The sequence below is a fragment of the Corvus kubaryi genome, unplaced genomic scaffold (assembly GCF_017639235.1).
Source record: "Corvus kubaryi isolate FWS band 111438036 unplaced genomic scaffold, C.kubaryi_AGA036_p1.0 137, whole genome shotgun sequence".
NCBI lineage: Eukaryota > Metazoa > Chordata > Aves > Passeriformes > Corvidae > Corvus > Corvus kubaryi.
Window position 1 is genome coordinate 15,331,498 of NW_024580671.1, and position 19,238 is coordinate 15,350,735.

At 40.2% G+C, this 19,238-nt stretch overlaps 1 protein-coding gene across 41 annotated transcripts in view; it reads right to left on the reverse strand.

Annotated features, from left to right (window-relative positions):
• Positions 1–12,499, reverse strand: part of NRCAM (neuronal cell adhesion molecule) — a 149,611-nt gene extending 137,112 nt beyond the window's left edge. For 17 of the 41 annotated variants that reach the window (XM_042017982.1, XM_042017989.1, XM_042017993.1 and 14 more), the window contains exon 1: positions 12,329–12,499. The gene's annotated coding sequence lies outside the window, so the exon portion shown is untranslated. The remainder of the gene's footprint in view (positions 1–12,328) is intronic. The other 24 variants (XM_042018023.1, XM_042018014.1, XM_042018008.1 and 21 more) reach the window with 4 other exon arrangements.
• Between the last annotated feature and the right edge of the window lie 6,739 nt (positions 12,500–19,238).

A 19,238-nucleotide genomic window follows, 5' to 3' on the forward strand; every position in this document is an offset into this window, starting at 1 on the left:
CGGCATACAACCTCTGCCAGCCATTCATTCCCTGTTGCACGGGGGCTCAGGGCATGCTCTGGGTCCTGGCAGGTAGAACCCAGAGCACAGAAGTGACTGAGATCCCATGAAGCCCAGTAAAAAAATAGCAAAACAAAACCAAACCAAACAACAAAAAAAACCCCACCAACAATAAACACCCACCAACCAACCAAAAAAACCCAACAAACCACAAAAACTAAAAACCAAACCAAACAAAAAAACCCCAACAACAAAACAAAAAAACCAATCAACCAAACCAAACCAAAACAACAACAACAAATCCAAACATGACAGAAGCAGGATCTCCCACTTCTTTTGTGATCCAGTCACTGGGGGGGAAAAAAAAAAAAGTTCTTTCATCCACAGAAGAACTACAGAGAAACTTTTTCTGAAACAGACAGAAGACATCAGAATAATTAGAGTAGTTAAGGTTGGAAAGGATTTATGGAAGTCACCTGGTTTAAACATCTGCCTCTCACTCTGTTCAGCACAGGAACAAATTCAAAGTTAGATACAATATCCTAATGATTCCTTAATGCTGTTAAGGACAGACAGACAAGGATTTCATTGGACTGGTCCTCAGAGAGTTATTTTTCAACCAGATGCAAAATGCTAAAAACAAAGTTCTGTTGGGCAGTTCTGCCCTATACCAAATAGTTCAGATTCTGATACAGCTGTGTTTAAGTTACGAAGACAGGATTCCACTTTTTTATGCATAAACACACCATGAACACTGTTTAGAGATATGTTCAATTATTACACTAACATTTGTCACAAAGATATCCTAGAGAGTCCAAAAGGGTTCCAAGCCTTGATCTAGTTTAGTTTAATCTGACGTTCTCTTTAAATTTAAAAATGCAAGTGCTGTATGTCCTATCAAGTATGGCATGCACTTAGCACGATAACAAGTATCCCAAAGGACTCATCTCTGATAGTACCTAAAAGCAGATGCCCGAGGGAAAAGGATACATTTGTGGCAATATCCTCCAGGACTTCATCGACTGAAAGCTCAGAAGCCTGATGGAATTTCCCAATGCTCAACTCCACTGCTATACCATCTTGATGGAGTACTAACATTTGTACACCATGTTGTCATCAGAATAAAGACATCCAATTTCAGAAGCTATAGTAGGCTGTTTGAAACATTACATGCTGTTAGTGGCAATGGCTGTAAAGTTAGCAATTAACACTAGCACAGAAACTACTTAAGACATAGTGTGCTTCCAGGAAAACAGCACAATACCATAAATTTTTTTCAGAAATTCTGTAAAACGTGTACCAGTTCCTTTATCCTGATTTTACTACCAAATTATGGTCTAAACCAATATACTTTATATTGTGGCAAGATATACAGAATTTATAATAGTGGAGAAAAATAAATTCAAGGCACCATAGACTTACCAGGTATCAAGGCTGTGTCTGTGTGCACACCCAGCACACTTACTCACCAGCCTCCAGCATGGACCAGGAACTGTTCTACTGAAATATCTCAAACCAGTCCCTTGTAGCGTTTGCACAGCAGGATAACTGAATAAACTCTCACCTGCCTTTACAACAAGGCAGCTGGTAAACAGGACCTCTTCAGCTGAGAATAATGGACAGTCCCTGAAGTTTCCCTAGGCAGCTCCAGCTGCATACAGGCCAACTGGAGCTGCTTGCAAGCATAAATAGCATCTGATGCTGAGAATCCAGCATTCCCAGAGACTCCCTGAGGCAGCTGAAACTGTTCCTATTTACACAGCAATCCCCCGTGTATATGCAAGACAGCCAGGAAATACAAAATCGGATAGAGTTTATTGTAAACCAAAAGAAACAGATTGTGCACAATCAGCAGAAAATACTTTGTGGAGTCTCATTTAATCCAGATGAAGAGACTTGCACCACCATCTGGTAAAGGACCATCAGATCCCATCCAAGAGATTAGATTCCCCAGATGAGCATTACTCAACACAACAGAAACCAGTCAATTGCTTTTCCCATTCACTCTTTAAACAAACAGCTGTCTGACTGTGCAACAGTATTGAGAAACTTATCTGGAGACAAGGGATTACACTGTCTTTTTCAAGGAAACACTATGGTCATCTCACAAAATTTGTCAACACATTAAGCCTACTTTATCTGCATCTGTGTTGCTTCCTTAATGGTTTCCAAATTAATGTTTTTGGCATAGTACCTAGAAATATTTGTTTTATCAAAGTTGCACTGAACTAAATGACAGAAAATGATCAAAAGCCCAATTCAAGCTTCAGATCAATCCTTCAGGCATTACTCCCATTTTACATAGACAGTAGACCAGAAAAAGCCAGATACACTGAGATAGTTTCATGTAATCTTGAAGTAATGACACCAGATGGAAAAATAGAACTCCACATATTTCTCACACATTTTTCTCAAATAGCTGAAGTAACGTCACTGTATCACCAATGTTCCTGCAAGTACTTTAAATTACTTTAAATCCCAGACAGGATTAGAATAGTATTTCCCAAGGGAAGGTTGCACCTACCACTCACATTACAGGTTCTCAGTCAGTCCAAGTGCAATCAGCTTCACAACTCTGGCTTCTCAAAAAACCCAACCTCTACAGACAAGTTTGGTTTTATTTTGATCTCTTTATATACACTGTTAGGTGATTCCAACAGTTTTCGTACTCCTTAAAGATCAGACCTTTATACCATGACTGCTTTGAGTCAACAGTGATGAGCACACTGAAACACCGGTTACACCTTAGGACCAGCTGGGAACTGGTGCTGATGTGCACAGTACAATCATCACCCTAGAAGGTGTCATTACCACCCTCATTTCCTTCCCTACAAGCATAGTTTTGTTTCAATTATCCAAGGCAGTAAGGGGGTCAGATAATTATTAAAAGTTTAAAAAATGCCACAGGGATAACACACACATACACACAGTAAGTTACAGAAGAACACTCAGCAGTGTAACTGATATCAAGAAGATCAGTTGTACTGTTGACTATGAATGGACACAAATTGCTTCGCTAATTTGGACCTCAGATCAGACAGCACAGCACAAAAAGTTACTCTCCTGCTCTCTTACCCAAGTTTGCTCACAAGTAGTCAATTTGGGCACTTCCACATTTATAGCACAGTTAATATGTAACCTGAAAAATAAATAGAAATAACCTTAGCAGAAATCACAGCTTGAAGAATCAACAGACATACATATAATGGAAGGCTCTTTATTTAAAACTACTGTATGATGATTCTTCTAATGATTACACCTTGCCAGTGTAACATTAAAACCACTACCAGTACCCGGGACAGTTGGCTGGATGTGCAAGGGATGCTCCACCCAAACACACCCCCTGCTTCAAAGTATAACAAAAATGAATGAAATTTCAAAACTTATCACCTTTTGTTATCAAGCTTTGTATCTAATCAATAACTTCATTACAACAGAATATCATCCATTCATGCTGAAGTCAGTGAGGATAATCTGGCTATGCTGGTTCTCCAAACTCACTGTTAGTGGCATTGCCCTCAGCCATCTGCCGGATGTTGTATTTTCCTTACCGTGTGTAGTTGTTAGATTTTCAGTACTGAAGCTACTGAAGCACTATTCAGAATTAAACTAATTTGATCTAAATCTAAGTTTTCCTTTCCGCATCACAAATAAGATTAATCACCTCAAGTGCAGCTTCACTAACAGAAAAGGAAACTTTTGATGAGCAAGGTATACTACAAGAAGTGCTTCTGAAAGTGGAATACTTATGCTAACCATGTGTCCTTTCACTCATGGTTTTTAAACTGCAGTACTGAACACTGACATAATAAAACAATAACAAAATTCACCAATATGAATATATTTAGCAGAGCAAGCTCCAATACTCTTGAAAAACATAAGTGCTAAAAAACTGTACTGCATAGTACCCATCAATTGTGTCTAGAACACTTTCTTCTGGTTTCAGCACTTTCTTCCTCTTCTCTCTTCCATTCCAATAAATATGTGTTTTTATTGACAGTCAAACCAGGAAGCTACCTATGAGTTTGCAATTTGAACTTTCCCATCTATAATAATAAAAATAATGGTATTTATTCATTTTAGCTTGTTGTCATGAGTATGGTTAGAAGCTGTTGGGTTGTCTTTCAATATAATCTCAGTTAAACTAAGCGGGTAGGGGAATTCACAGGACTGCTTGGCTCTTCTAGGACAGCTTTACCTCAGAAACAAAAACACACATAAATGCCAGTATAACATAATGAACACAAAGACTGGTCTTCCTACTAATGTGAACTTTGGCATTAGCCCTGGCAGCCACTTAACTTCCAACAGATTGTGATGTTGCAGATGTTCTCAGCAACAGCGTCTCTGTTGAGCCACTCTAAGGCTCTAAGAACTGGGCTCTTGTAGAGAGCTATCAAGCCTCATAACTTTAGCCAATTTTTTTTTTAAAACAGGTGCAAAAAACAACCAATTATTAACTGCAACTCTGATTTCATTTTTAGGTGTTTCTAGGCTTCTTGGCATGGGGGAAAAAAAAGCTAGGACACATTATTCAAGTAAATGATTTTTAAAGATTTGTATGTTCATGGTTAATTCCCATGATAATCTTTCAAGTGTCTGACCCTGTCAGTTCTGGAGGTGATGAGAAACCTCCTCCCATATTTCAATGCCAAGAGGGTGAGAAGGTTGTGAATTACATAAAACTTTAGTAGTAACTTGGAGAAATTCCTCCAGATAAAGTTTTGGGGATGATATCTGCAAACCATCTTACAAAGAATCTCTCCAGAAATCCTGCTATTAAGGGACTGTGCCTGCTGGAAATGACAGTAGGGAGATTGGAAATCTGGGGCAGCGTTTAAGACTGTTTTGATGATGCTTCACTCCAGCATAACTGGTAGAGTTGAGAACCCCAGAGAGGAAACAAAGCTTTTAAGACATGATTGTAAAGAATACTGTGTCTTCAAAACAATGGGTTAAGGGCTTTTCTTTCCTCACAAAAACAGTCTAGGTTTTAGAGGAAAATAATTCAAAGACAAGACACTATTTCTGTAACTTGAGACAGTGCATGAGCAGTAAAACCCAAAACATGACTTGCCTTTATTAAACACCTACATTCCTATCAAGTAAGCTAAATAAAAATTACTAGACACTATCTTTCACTAAAATCTACTCTACAGCTTTCCTGAAAAAGGCTACTTTATTGAAGCACTTAATTTTAGGTCCAGAACATTAAATATTTTCCATAATACTCTGAAGAACAAAATTACACACTTTAAAGGACATAAATGTTATTAATAAAATAAAAGTATATGCAAATCCTGGGGTATATCTGGGAAAACATGAGATTTAATTCAGAGAGATTCTTTATTCTTTTAACTACAAGGGAGAAACTATTGAGAAAGGAGTGTACTTTACATTTCCAAATGAAAAACCTGCTCGACTCAATATAAAGGCAAATGAGTTAAGCTTAAGAACTCATTTTTTACAGGTCAACTGCATGATCTGATGAACTACTGACTTCCACTGTAGAAATACAAATCCTTAGGTGAGTTCTAAGCAAATGTATTTACTTTCATCTTAAACACTAAACAGTATTATATTTCTGTCAATGTATGAAACTTTGTGAATTTTTACTCTGTTGTTTATTCAGTCATTATCTCACTGCGTTTTTATAGTCATAGACTCCTTTTTAAGGATTTTGGTTGGAGTCATTAAACACTGTGTCTGCCCTCTGGTGGTCACACTCTTCTTTTTATATGTTCCAACATTTTAATCTCTTTTTAAGTTAAAAACGCACTTTATACAACTACCACCTACAAGGTCTAACAGATATTTAGCTTTTAGTCACCTTGGACTGGCTTGCTTTCCAGTTATGCAATTGCCTACATTTCAACTTTATCATGCAGAAATAGCTCACATGTAAGTTAAGATAATCCTCATTTTGTCCCTGTCTAGAACCAAGTTTAGATACAATTTTTAAAGCACTCCAACTACAGAAAAGCAGAAAACACCTGAAGTTTCAATTTATATTGAGATTATAAGTTTGGTGTTGTCTGGGAAAGATGTTACGCCTTATAATACACTGAAATACTGGCTACTAGATTCCAAGGTCCATAAAAATATTAAATGCTTCTAAGGGAAAACAGGGATATTTAAAAGACTATTTTCACCTTAAAGGTTTCAGAACTGCACTGTATAGAAAATGCTATAAAGACACAATCACTCCAATAGGCAAAAGGCAAACCAAACTATACAAAAGGTACATACAGCTCCAAAATGAACAGTGAGTTCCTTCACAAGCCCAAAGTTGTGCCAAACACCCTTGTAGTACTACTTAGACTGAGTTGCACCAATACTGATAATAGTTCTTATCTGCCTCTTATGCCCTAATCAAACCTAGGCCAAGGGAATAACAATGACACCTGCATCAGAAAGAAGAGCTTGCAAGACTGTGGATTGTCTGTAAGAGCCTCAAGAACATAGCACAGAACCATAGAAACATTTGGAAGAGGATCTCAAGGTCCTCTGGTTCAGCTTTTCTTGGCAAAAGCACAGTCTAGACAAGATGTCCCAACAGTCTGTCCAGATGCATCTTAAAGTGTCCAGTGTTGGGGAATCAACTGCTTCCCTGGGGAGATTATTCCAATGGCTGATTATTCTCATTGTAAAAAACTTTCCTCCATGGAGAGAACACAGCTCTTCACAGCAACTGGACCAAGACACAAAACTTACAGTTCCAAGACTCAAGAATGCCTAGAGGCCTAGAGGCCTCAGTGTAGTCAGCACTGTATGCAAAAACTCCATTTTTTTTCTCTTTTAATGAAGAGTTCCCTGTTGTAAACTTACTCAAATCCTGTACAATTTTGAAAAGGTGGGCAAAGGAATATATCTTTCTTTTCTGAGCTTCAGTAGGAATTACCTAGTCAGAAGAGATGAAAAACCAGTACAATGGCTAATGCAGCCTATCAACATCTCATCTTGCCCAACAGGAAAACCAGGTTTTGATTTTTTGTTGCCATATAACAAAGGCAACAAAACATAACAAATTCAGCTGAGCTGACAATTTAAAAATTACTTCCATTTCAAAAGAGCACCAATACAAGAGGATTTAACTTCCTTTCATATATTTAGTTTGTCCAGAGACCACAGCACTGGTCTACAGGGGGTGGTGGGGCTTGGTGGAGGGAGCCACAGATTCCAGCTTACTCAAAGTAGCAGTAATCAAGTCACTAAACCTGTTTATCACACCCAAAGAAGAGCTGTGGCCAAGCTTTCCTCTTCCTGTTATTACCTGAAAATTTTAAGAAGGAAGGCACATCAAGCACATCCTGCATTTTGATTCTCTTAGAGAGATGAACAGCAGGAGGGTGGGAAACCCTATTTTTAGTCCTTCTAAACACTGGAGAAATAGTGAAGAGAACCATTGATCTTGTTACAAAGTGTAACAAGTGTTACTTGCCTACTGATGAACACCACTGAACTCTTAAACATTCTTGAAAAGTGGTCCTTCTCAAGATTTGTTTTTCCTCTTCTTTTGCATTTTGTTGATTTCTACTACTCTGCCCATGTTACAGTACTCAGTGGGGAAGCCTTCCCTTGGCCGGCACCTGTGCTCTGGTAGGTTAACTCCATGGAATTGTTCTCCACCAACAGCAGGACTGTTTCCTGACTCCAAATCTGGTACAAAGGCTGACTTCTGCACTCACTGATTACACACTGCCTTTGCAAACACACAGACACACACAGAGCCCTACAGTGTCGTGACATTGTAAAGGCAATCCTTTACAGGAACACTCAGAATCACGCTGGACAAACACAGCAGCACTGAAAACACAAAGAAAGTTTGAAGTCAGAGGCACAGATCAGAAAAAGACAATCTGTACTCGTGTATAAACACTGTCAGCTCCTCACTTAGGTAACAGTCTAAAGGAAAATGGTATGTTAATATTTTGATTGGCTGTTCAGAAAAACCTAATTAGTGGCCAAAGACTAACTCACACAACCAGGAAGTTATGGATCCATTTTTGTTTTCCTCAAACAAGCTGTCAAACAGTAACAATTACATACTTTAAACCTGAGAAAATTAAAAGGTCATGTATATCTAGTGGTGCAGACAAAGTATCAGGGCAACTAGATTCCCATTGGGATGCATCCAAATTCAGCAGTGTTACATGAGTATTTACAGAATTTAGAGAGACTACATCTGTACCAATTCTGTCTGATGTAACTGACAATTTAGACAGCTAGTTCCTTTCTAATGAGGCTGTTTTTTAAAGTTATCATGTCCTTATAACTTGAACTAGCCTTTTTTTCCTCTCTTGGCTATTTTTATGCATTTGAGATGCTCTGCATCAAATGCTGCTTTTTTATATAAAGTTTAGTTGCTTAAAGTAGAATGAGGGTACTGTGAGCTCTTACAGAAACATTTTATAATTCAAGCTGTTATGCTTCCATACTAAAAAGTTAACAAGGGGAAAGCTGTAATCACATTATGAATTGAGCCATTTCAAAAGCAAAACAGTGTAGGAAAACAGTGTATTCACAAAATGAATACTAAGATACATCCTGATTCATACAGCAAACCAAAAAAAATTGAAAGCTTCTTAACAACAGCTAATAGAGGATCCAGATGAACATTTCTGTACTTATTCAACATTTACTAGAAGGGAGAAGCTAAAGATCAATCCAGAGGAGTATTTGCAATGCAATTAGGCTAGACAAGTAAGCCTGAATGTATGCCAGCTGCAGGGGTCTGGCCTTAATTCACACAATCAAATGTCTAGTGTGTCACACAGTGTCTAGCATCAGTATCTCCAGTATTAAAAGTCTCATCAGATATGCACTTGTTTACTGAGCATCTAATCAGGGTCTGAACACATATCTAGCTGTACCTTCTAGCAGTCTATATGCCACTCCATCACCATCTGTCAGTTAAACCTCCTACAGACAGAAAAAAATCAATTCAAACAAATGTGGTCGGCGCTCAAACTAAGCTATCATTCACATTTCAATATAAGACTTGAATTCCTTTTCAGTGTTCTTCAACTTTGACCCAGCTCTACCCCCTCCTTCACTGAAAAGGGCAAAGACAACAGCCCAGCAAGTGGGACAGGCAAAACAGACCTCCTTTGTTCACTTTTTCCCTTTCAGTTTTCTATTGAGGTAAATAACTGAGAGCTCAGCCAGCCTCCAGTAGCTCAGAAGAAAGCAATACAGCTAGCTTGCAACTATCCTTTCCTGGTTAACAAACTGCAGGACAAAACTTACGGCGCATCATGTTAATCTTATTATTAGAGATTAACTCTTTACAAATTCCCTTAATATTACATTTATGAGACAGTATTCATAAATGCAGAAGTTACAGTGTCTTTAATACTGAAGATGCAATACACACACTTACCAATTTAAAATGCAAAAAATTATCACTGCAGAGAAAGTATAACGGAATTTTTTAAATACTATCAGCCCACTCAGGAAGGCAAAATCAAATTCATTGCATATTGCCCAACACACAACCTCCTACATTATTCCCTCAACTTTCATTACCAAGATATACTTTCCTCTGTATGACGTCCCATTTTACCAACTCTGTTCATAAAACATGAAAAAATGAACAAGTCCAGTGAAAACTGAACAGCACAATTTTATTGTACTATTTCAATATAATGGAAGTTAAGTAATCACAATTCAAGGTGATTTGAGACAGATTAATAAAACTACAGAATAACAGCAATTTCACAGGCACAGGCAAAACAGATTTAATTTTTAGGCTGATTGAGCTATTTGAGCTGTGCAATAATCTATTAAAAAATTGCCAAACCCTTAGTGTATTCAATGTCTTTTATGTCCAGATACCACAGTGAGTCATTTCACTAAAGCAGGAAGAATGGGCAACATGCATCACCTTCTCCTGACTTGAAACCGGAATCCTCAAAACAATAAAATCTGACAATTAGAGAGACATCTCATTAATCCCAAGAAACTCTTAGCTTGGTTACTAAAGCTTCTGCTGTCACCTTTTTGAGCACCAGAGAGAAACACCAGAGTGCAACAAGCTAGCAGGAGGTATCAGGATGCATCACTGGATTTGTTATCTCATTTTCTGAAAATAAAGACCATTTAAAATAGCCAAATTTTATTATTACAGCCCTTTTTGTCAAACAAGCTGTGGTACGCTTGATAAATAATATGCTTTCTTCAAGAAGATAAGGAACAGTAGCTAAGGCTCAGATTCTGGTCATCTCATTCACCTTGAACAGTATCACTTTTGAATAATTCTACTGTGGCCAGTAATGCTAATGACAGAATGAAGATACTAATACGAGTATGATTAGTTGTGGATTTATCTATGAGTGGTGAGGAGGGTATAAGCTCCGTCCTTAGCACCAGCTGTATACACTACCCCACCACCCGATGTGGTCACACAGCTGTACAGTTTGCCTTTAGCTACACTGCCTTTGCACAACCCAGAATGTGAATTCATTCAATGGATCCCAAGTTCTGTCACCACCAAGCGGCTTTCTGGGTTTGCTTCTTTACATTCAATATTCTCAGAATGTAACACTTTCCCAGTTCTATACTGATATAGTCTGACAGCTAATTTTAGACACCCAAGAGAATTTCAAAGTACTTTGAAATTCAAATAAGTAACTTTCACAGACTTAGGCAGCACACTCTTTAGCAGGTCTGGTCACTTGCATTGCAATTTCTATTTAAAACTAAACAAATGCCTGAGGTGTATTCATACAAATGATAACATCAAACACATTAGACAAGTATTAAAAAGACGCTGCACCTGCAAGTCACTTTTCTGATTTCTAGGTCCTTTGAGCTACGAAACACTAAACTATCCTTCTCTTTCCAGCTGATATCCTTTGCCAGAGAACAGCGGCAAGATTCGCCTCTTGGCATATAAGCTGCTCTCAAACTCAAAATACAGTCCAGATGTTTTCTGATGTCGTACAGTGACATGTTTTATGCACAGACCCATATAACTACTATCCATAAGTTATCACATCTATTACATTAAATTATGGAAGATGTTGAAATGATTAATAGTGCACCTGTTAGATACAATAAAGTTTTCAGGTTTCATCTACCTTTTCCACAATATACTTAATTAAGAATCCAAATCAGACGCAGAAAAAGAAATGCACAAAGATGGGGAACATTAGAAAAAAGAAACCCAGGTGTTTAATACCAGATTTTTCACTCAGTAGGAGGTTGTTTTGAATAAACACACAAAAGCTGGACCTTTATGGATAAAAGAACATCTTACCACGATCTATAGGTTATATACCACATTTCCCATTGTTTTATCCAATAACACAGAGAGCTAAGCAATAGCATTCCTTTCACAGAGTACTTGTCAATATGGAACACGCTTATTGACTGGGCTGAAGCACACTATGATCTTAAATATTTAAACAGCTTGGCATTATTAATCAGGTACTGTTTACACTTAGACTCCGAAGTCTTGGTTTAAACACATTTCAGACTTCAAAACTAACACATTTATGCTGAAGACCTCAGCGACAGCTGAAGGCTTGGTTAATTATTAGTTTATAACCAAAGAGACAAGTGCACTCGCTGCACAGACTTCAACACGGTATTCTGCATTAATCGCCACCAAGAAGCCAAAATAGGGAAAACACGAAAAGCCCGCGATTCAGACACATTGTAGCTATTTTATGCCTAAACAAAATCGCAACTGTAAGGAAGGCGGGGGGTGGGGAAAAAGTAGTACGGGCGATAAATAAAGGCGAAAGAGTCGAAACGCGGTCCGCGGCAGTTCAGCACCGACAGCTCCTTCCCCCGCACACGCCCGGCCCTCGCCCCCGCCGGGCAGCGCACGAAATGGCGACCGAGCCCGCCCGGGGATGTGGGCGCGTCGCAGTCGCGGAGCGTCTCCGCCGGGCCCGCCCGGCCCCGACCCGCCCGCCCCGGGAGGTGCCATCGGCCGCCGCCGCAACAAAGCCCCGCGGCACCGGGTGGGCTCACCGGGTGCCTCCTCGCCCGCCCCCTCGGAGGAGCCCCGGCACCCGCGGAGGACGGGCGGCGCAGGGCGATGTGGCACCGGCGCTGCGGGGCGATGTGGCACCGGCGTTGCCAGGGGATGTGGCACCGGCGCTGCGGGGCGATGTGGCACCGGCGCTGCCAGGGGATGTGGCACCGGCGCTGCCAGGGGATGAGCACCGGCGGCGCGGGGGGATGTGATACCGGCGGTGCGAGGGGATGGATATCACCGGCGGTGCGGCGGGATGTGGCACCGGCGCGACGGCGGGCGCAGCACCTCCCTCAGCGTGATGCGCGGCGCGGTGACAGAGACGGCCAGGTCGGTACTCACGGGAAGGTGCGGCCCCTCCGCCCGGGGAGAAGAGGGTCAGCGGGGTACTCGCGCTCTTCCTCCTGCTGCTCCTGCTGCTGCCCGCTCGGCAGCCCGGCGAGAAGAGCCGCGGCGGGCGCGCTCCCGCGCTATCCCCTCCTCGCCGCCACCGCCCCCGCCGCGCCGGGGGGAACGCGCGCTCCCGCGGGGAGGGCGGGGAAGGCGCGCGCGTTTGCGCGAGCCGCGCCGGAGCGGACGCGCGCGCGGCGCGGGGACCCGGGGCGGGGCTGGGGCGGGGCGCGGGCCCCTCGCACCTGAGGGGGCGCGGGGCGCCTCCATCTTGAGCATCCCTTCCTGCCTGCCTCCTTCGCTCCCTCCCGCCGCCGCACCTGTTAAAACCGGGGTGGAATCGCCATTGCACCCCCGCTCAGGGGCTCCCGGACCGGCCCGGCGACCGACCCGGCCCTGAACCTCCCCAGCAGCGCCGGTGCCCGGCAGCCCCCGGGCCCCGCCTGTGCCCTCCCCCGGCCGGGACAGCCGAGCACTCCCCGGGGCACCCCCGGAGCTGCCCCCCCGACAAGGGTGGTGTTTTAAATAGCCGCATTATTTTAGCCCGGCAGTGCCCCTCTAAATAGATGGTTTCAGCGAGTTCCCAAACTGGAGACAAGGATATTATTTTACACTCGAGAATTGTCCTGTTGAACTCGTTAAATTTACAGTTCACAAGTTCAGGAAGGCGGGCGTTTGGATGCGATCGCTGAAAGGGGAGCTCTGGGTGACACCATTTGGAGAAGAGTCGGGAACAGGGCTTATTCCAAGTAAATCTGCTGAACACACCTCTCACAGAGCTCTCCTTCCCCTTCACATCTTGCAGTTCATTTCATGAACAACACCAGAAATTATTTTAATGTAATTTTGACACTTCTATGGGCTGTGCTCAGTATTGCTCAAAATTAATCCAACTATACCTTTAACACGTAGTAAATGTGATTAACTGCTGCTGCTGAACTTGCCTTTGGATCAGCCACTGTAGGAATAGCCTTTTGTGCATTGCAAGGTGGCAACTTTTGTAGTGGTTAACCATTATACATTTCAGGGAACAGCTTTCAAGGTGAACTCTACGATGATAACTTAATAGTGCAAAACACAATGCCTAAGATGAGCAAATAGCCCTTACTCTGCATTTCTGCAGAAACCACATTATGATGCCGGCAAGTTAAATCTGAACATCTGACCTTCTGCAAACAGCACTTGAGATGAATAACAGATTCTGTAAATGATATAGCGCATGCATATAAATATCCAAGGGTTAAACAATAAGTCAGATGGACTGACAATAACTGCTTAAGACTTTGGAGATATTTAAACTCCTAACAATCTGAGGCCAGGATATTAATGTTTGAGACCAGAATATGCAAAAAAGATTAGATGAATGTGAAGAAAATCCATTTTATATAGAGGGAAGTGCTCCGATGTTCTTTACTTTCGTTTGTTTGCTAACATTTTCTTTTTTGCTATACAAGTCCCATGTTCCCAACTGATTCATTTAACTACAAAAACACTACAGTCTAAGTAAATGTGCATCAGTGTATACACAGGTGGCCTTAAAATGCTAGGATATTGCCGGACTTTTCTTCCACGATATTGTGTTCCATCAGGAGATCGTATAGCCACTCCTGGCTTTGAGAAAATGTAGGTATAAAATGCAGAGAGAAAACTGTCTGAAAAATCCTCTGTTTGCATCCCTGATGGGTTCCACAGGGAACATGGCGGGCCAAACCTTCAGGAGGTGCACTGTAGAACTGCAGGACACTTGAGTGGAAAGATTTGAGTTGAAACTTTACCTTTCTTAAAATGTAGGATCAAAGATCTGGTTAGTATTTGGATGGCCAGCATACAATACTTTATAAACACAAAACCAGTGGGCTGTGGCAAACAACTTGGTGGAAATTAGACCACAAAACGTAAGTAAATTAAAAGATTTTACTATTGCAGGGAGGGTGTAATAAACAACTCTGCTGATGTAAGAAACAGCTCTACTGATGTATGATGAAGCCGAAGTGTTGCAGCTGGTATGATTACACCCTTGTGATTCCCCTGAGAATTTTAACTGAGATAAACAGATATACACATTCAATAGCACAAAGTAGGTATTTCCAAAGGGTGGCATAATTATTAGTAAACAAGTAAATTCAAAGGTTTCTACAGCTAGGAGCTACTGGTGATGCTGGTGATGGCACCTACTAGTGCTACCTATACTGACAGTAGGATGGTGGCACCAAGCAAAAAGAAGCAAGTGAGCTTGGTGGCATAGACAATAACAGCCATTATGATAAGCAGAAATTGTGTGGCTGAAGGAATATTAGCTTTCAGAGTTCTTCTCTGTTGCTTGCATCTTTTCTGTAGTCATCGTATTACTTTTTGTAGCCTTTCTTCTCACTTTGCCTGCTGAAATAATAACCATGGTTGGGTAGTTCCAAACATAGTGTCTTAGTCTTCATGTTCCTTATTACCAACCTTGGTTTACTTATCTGTCATCTACTACTTTCTTCTACAGTGATCTGTTGGAGTTTTTGTAGTCTTTGTTTAGGGAAGCATTGATCAGGTACACAACACATTTATTTGAGATACAAAATTGATTCATGATTGTAGGATTGTGACAAAGGAAAAAAAAAGCTATCAAAAACTTGTCTGTGATGGGTATCAGTTGTGATCTGGATCTTGAAAAGTGTTTTTAGGAAGAGGTTGCAAATAAAATACTCAGTGAGCTGATACATTGGAAAAGGCTAATGTTAGCTGAAAATAATTCTTTGACATCTTGTTCCTAAAGCAGACATTTTAAAGGGATATGGAGAGACATCTTCGCTTGTTCATCTCACCTAACTTTAGATGTCTACTATGCGAATGTCTGCATCTGAGCTAGTCACTCTCTCCACTGAGCATAAAGGGAACCAGAAATAGGCACTTCTAGTGTATGATTCATCTAACCTATTTTAGATGCCTACATTAGAATAAGCCAAGTTGCATCCTAGAAATGCCTGTTTCTCTCCGTTGACTGTAACAGGACCAGCGGGTGTCTCATTTAGCTGTAAATGTCTACATTGTAAGAGTCTGCATTTACTCAGCTGAATGCCATCCATGTGATTTTAACATGAGTTATCCCACTGTCCCACTGTTCCACTTGTTTTGAGGTCTTACAATGGTGAATGGAGCATGGTGTAGCCCGCAAAGTACTTTGCACAAAGTAAAAGTGTGAGGTATATTCCACTGAATGTATTGAAAGTCAATAAAATTTAGACTAATCATATTCAGTAGATTGTGGGGGCCCCCAATCAAAAACTGAACAACTTCTGAGATTAATTTTAATCTAGTTTATTTATGGGCACTTTGTATTTCTTTTGGAGTTTTTTTTTTTGATACCCTAATAATAAAGTACATGCACTGAACTGCTGGACTAATACTCTTCAGAATCTAGTATTTATTTACTATAGCAGCATAAAATGAGAATATGTCTAAGCAGAAAAGAGACCAAAGACAAGATCAAAAGCTTAAGTGATAATGTCTAGTGTTAAAACCTGCACTGCTTGGTATACTGTAAGAAATCAGCTTTCACAGAGCACCAGGCAGAGGATGTGTTTTGATGTAAAATATGTTGAGAACTAGGGTAGCAAGAGCATTGTACAGGAAAGACATTGCACAGAAGTGTTGTGATGTGCTGTCAAGAATTGAAAAATTCTCTATTCTCTCTATTCTTTCAAAAGGCAACTTGTAACTAGAGTTAGGTACTTCCATGTCTGATTCATAAGCTATCACCTAGGTTTCCCTTAGAAGAAATCAGAGTTCTCCTGCAACCCAAGAAGGCTAGCAGGCTAAACAAAGAGCCAGTTGGAGACAGCCACATGGAAATGCCATGGTTTGAATCATGCGTGTTCAGGACTTTAGATGTTCAAGGCTGGTGGCAAATACTGCCAGGGATTCACAGGGCAGAAACTTCCTTCAGGAATTAGATGCTTGAATGAAAAATGAAAGGACATGATCCTGTTCTTTGAGAAGAAGGTGGAGAGGAGGAACTGTCATTGCTGTCACCAGTCCTGTCTTCCATTAGCTTAATCATTAGAGTGCTGATAAAGAAAGCAGGAACTCAGGGTTCAGTTATTTCTTTCACTTAGTGAACTTCAACTTCTCAGGGCATAAGCCTTACAAAACATCTGAGGATGAAGATAGAATATTCAATCCACCCTTACAGGATAGTTAAACACTGAGAGGAAGTAAGATTACACACATATAATACATCTCACAGAAGCAGGAAAAGTGTAATTTATATATTTGACTGTGTACGGGGAAACTTGAGTTTTAACCTTATGTCTGCACATATTTCACTGTGCTTTTCTGGTGTATTTTTTGTTGTTGTTGCTGTTGTTAGATTTGTAACTGGCCTCCCTTGTCCCCAGGAGCTTGAGTGTCTAGATTGTACCTTGACTAATGATCAGAGCATTCTCTCTTGTGCCTATGAGTATGTAATAATTCCATGGAAGGTGAAATACCTTCAGAAGGAGAGATGAAAGCACCATTTTATTTAGGAATACTCCGTTTCTTAGCTGCTAGTTAGCAAAGGCTGAAAAAGGAGTTAAGCATATGTCTAACACCCTGGAGAATTCTAATCACAGGAAGACTGTACCATCAGCTTGGTTTTGTGTCAAGTTTAATCGATCAGGTGGGTGTGCTCTGAGAATGCTTAAGAGATCCAATTTTTCAGGTAAAATGAAGAGATGAACTTTATAAAACATTTGCAGATACCATCATATACAGATAACAGTGCTTTTGTCCATGCTCAGAAGGTGATCTCAAGGGATATAAAGAACCATTGAAACTTTTCAGACACTTGCGAGAGAAAGGTTTATAAAATTTTTATTTAGTATGATCCCTGTCATATTACAGAAACTACATCTATTTTTGACAGCTGTGTTAAACATGGTGAAATGGCTAAAGTCAATGAAAATTTGATGTTAATTTCAATAGGACCGACCAAAGTTTTATCTGATATGTAAATAAAGGAAGGAAGTCCTTCACACACAGTGGATTAAACTGTCTGCAAACACCAAACACTTTTTGTATGCATGATTACAGTTCACATTTTTCCATTAGAAGAGGTTGGCTGAGACAATTAAAAATCTCTTAGAAGTCTAACTCATGGTTCAAGGTTCTTGAAAAACTACTCCACAAAGATCAAAAGTCTACAGACACCAGGCAATTTGTCCACAGGACTTCTAAAGTGTTGAATACTAAGCAGCTCCATTTTCAAAAACAGGAGCTTAAAGTCAAGCTTGATGTTATGATTTAACCTGTTTCATCCTTCAGCAAAGTGTCTCACATGTTAAGAGACTTTGTCTTCAGTGGAGTTTTTTCCATTATGGAAATGGTCTAGGGAGCAATGCCAAGATTCTGGAAATGCCTAATAATAGCTATTAGAGCTATAAATCTTGCTTTAGTGAAACTTCTTTCTTATCCACCAAATATTAATGTATTTGTCTATTGTGCATATCTGTAATGTGAATGAACTTAATCATTTTCATGCACACTCACAAAAACTAAGCATGTACTGAAGTCTTTTATGATGACAGAGAAAAAGAGCGAAGTTGGTAAAAAAGTAAGGGCTGCTCCTTTTTCCAATACATGAATAAATTTTGATCATGTGTATAGGCCTTAGAAAAAAGGTAAAGTTTTGCCTGGGAAACTGAGAAGACAGAGAGGAAAACCTTGTGAAAAATTGTATCAATTAAGTCCTTTTGAAGTTATCTTTTAGTCTTGAACTACAAAAATACCCAAAGGACTTTTTTTGTCTGCTTGCTTAGCATACCCCTTGTTCTTTAAATCTGATAGACATTCTGAAGATGAAATTAGTTTTAAATTACACACACACCGTTTTTGTTGCGTTTAGAAGATGTGATTGATGATCACTGGAACAGCCAACCAGTAGCACTTTTGAAACCAGGAAGAGGAGCTGAGGTCCCATAACAATGTTCTAGTTGCGTGGACCTCTAGGTATGAACTGGGAATTTAGAAGGGTTCAAGAAATCTGCCCTGGATTAATCAAATACTCTAAATGACTCAGAAAAAAAAATTGCTGAAAGTGGTAATTAGGGAACATGAGAAATTAATTAAACCCAATGCATTTGTGCATCACAAGGAATGTAATTACACACATTTAACAAAATAACGGAATTTTAAGATTTTAAAATGCTGAGATTTTCCAAATGCTATCAGGTGACATACTGCTAGAGATAATTTCCACATGCTTTTGAGGTTAACTTGCGGTGCAACAAATTTGCAAAGGTTCTGTTTCATGTGCAATAGGAGCATCAACATAAACAGAAGGAATATCTTTCTTTTATCCCCTCAATCTTAACAGAAAATTGCACTGATGCATAAACAGCAAGTATATCTATTTAGTTTTACTATTCTGTCTCTAGCAGATGAGCTTCTGCTTGTGTTTTTGTATTTTGTTTAATCATTTCCATTTCATGGTTTACTGGCATAGCACTCCTCAGTACAGCACCCAAATACTGTGTGTTATGTCCTCTTCTGCTTGATCCCCCCTAACCCTCTGCCCTTTGCCACATAGTCCCTGAGCTTCATTATTTTTCCATTCTTTTCGGGCAAGAGCATCTAATTTTCTTTTCACAAACTAGAGGAAAGTTACACAGTTTCTAAGAATACTGGAAATTACTCTTCTCTGTCTCACTATTTACACTTTGCTGGAAGAGCTGTTTTCACATACAACAATTATCATGAAGTTTGGGTATCTTCCATTTCTGTGCTGTGTGTCACTCAAATACACAAAACCCCAGAATTATGGTGTATGATCCCTGGTGTTCACACTTTCCTGTCACTGGAAGTGAGCCCTTTTCCAGTTTGTGTTCCTAAGATTGTC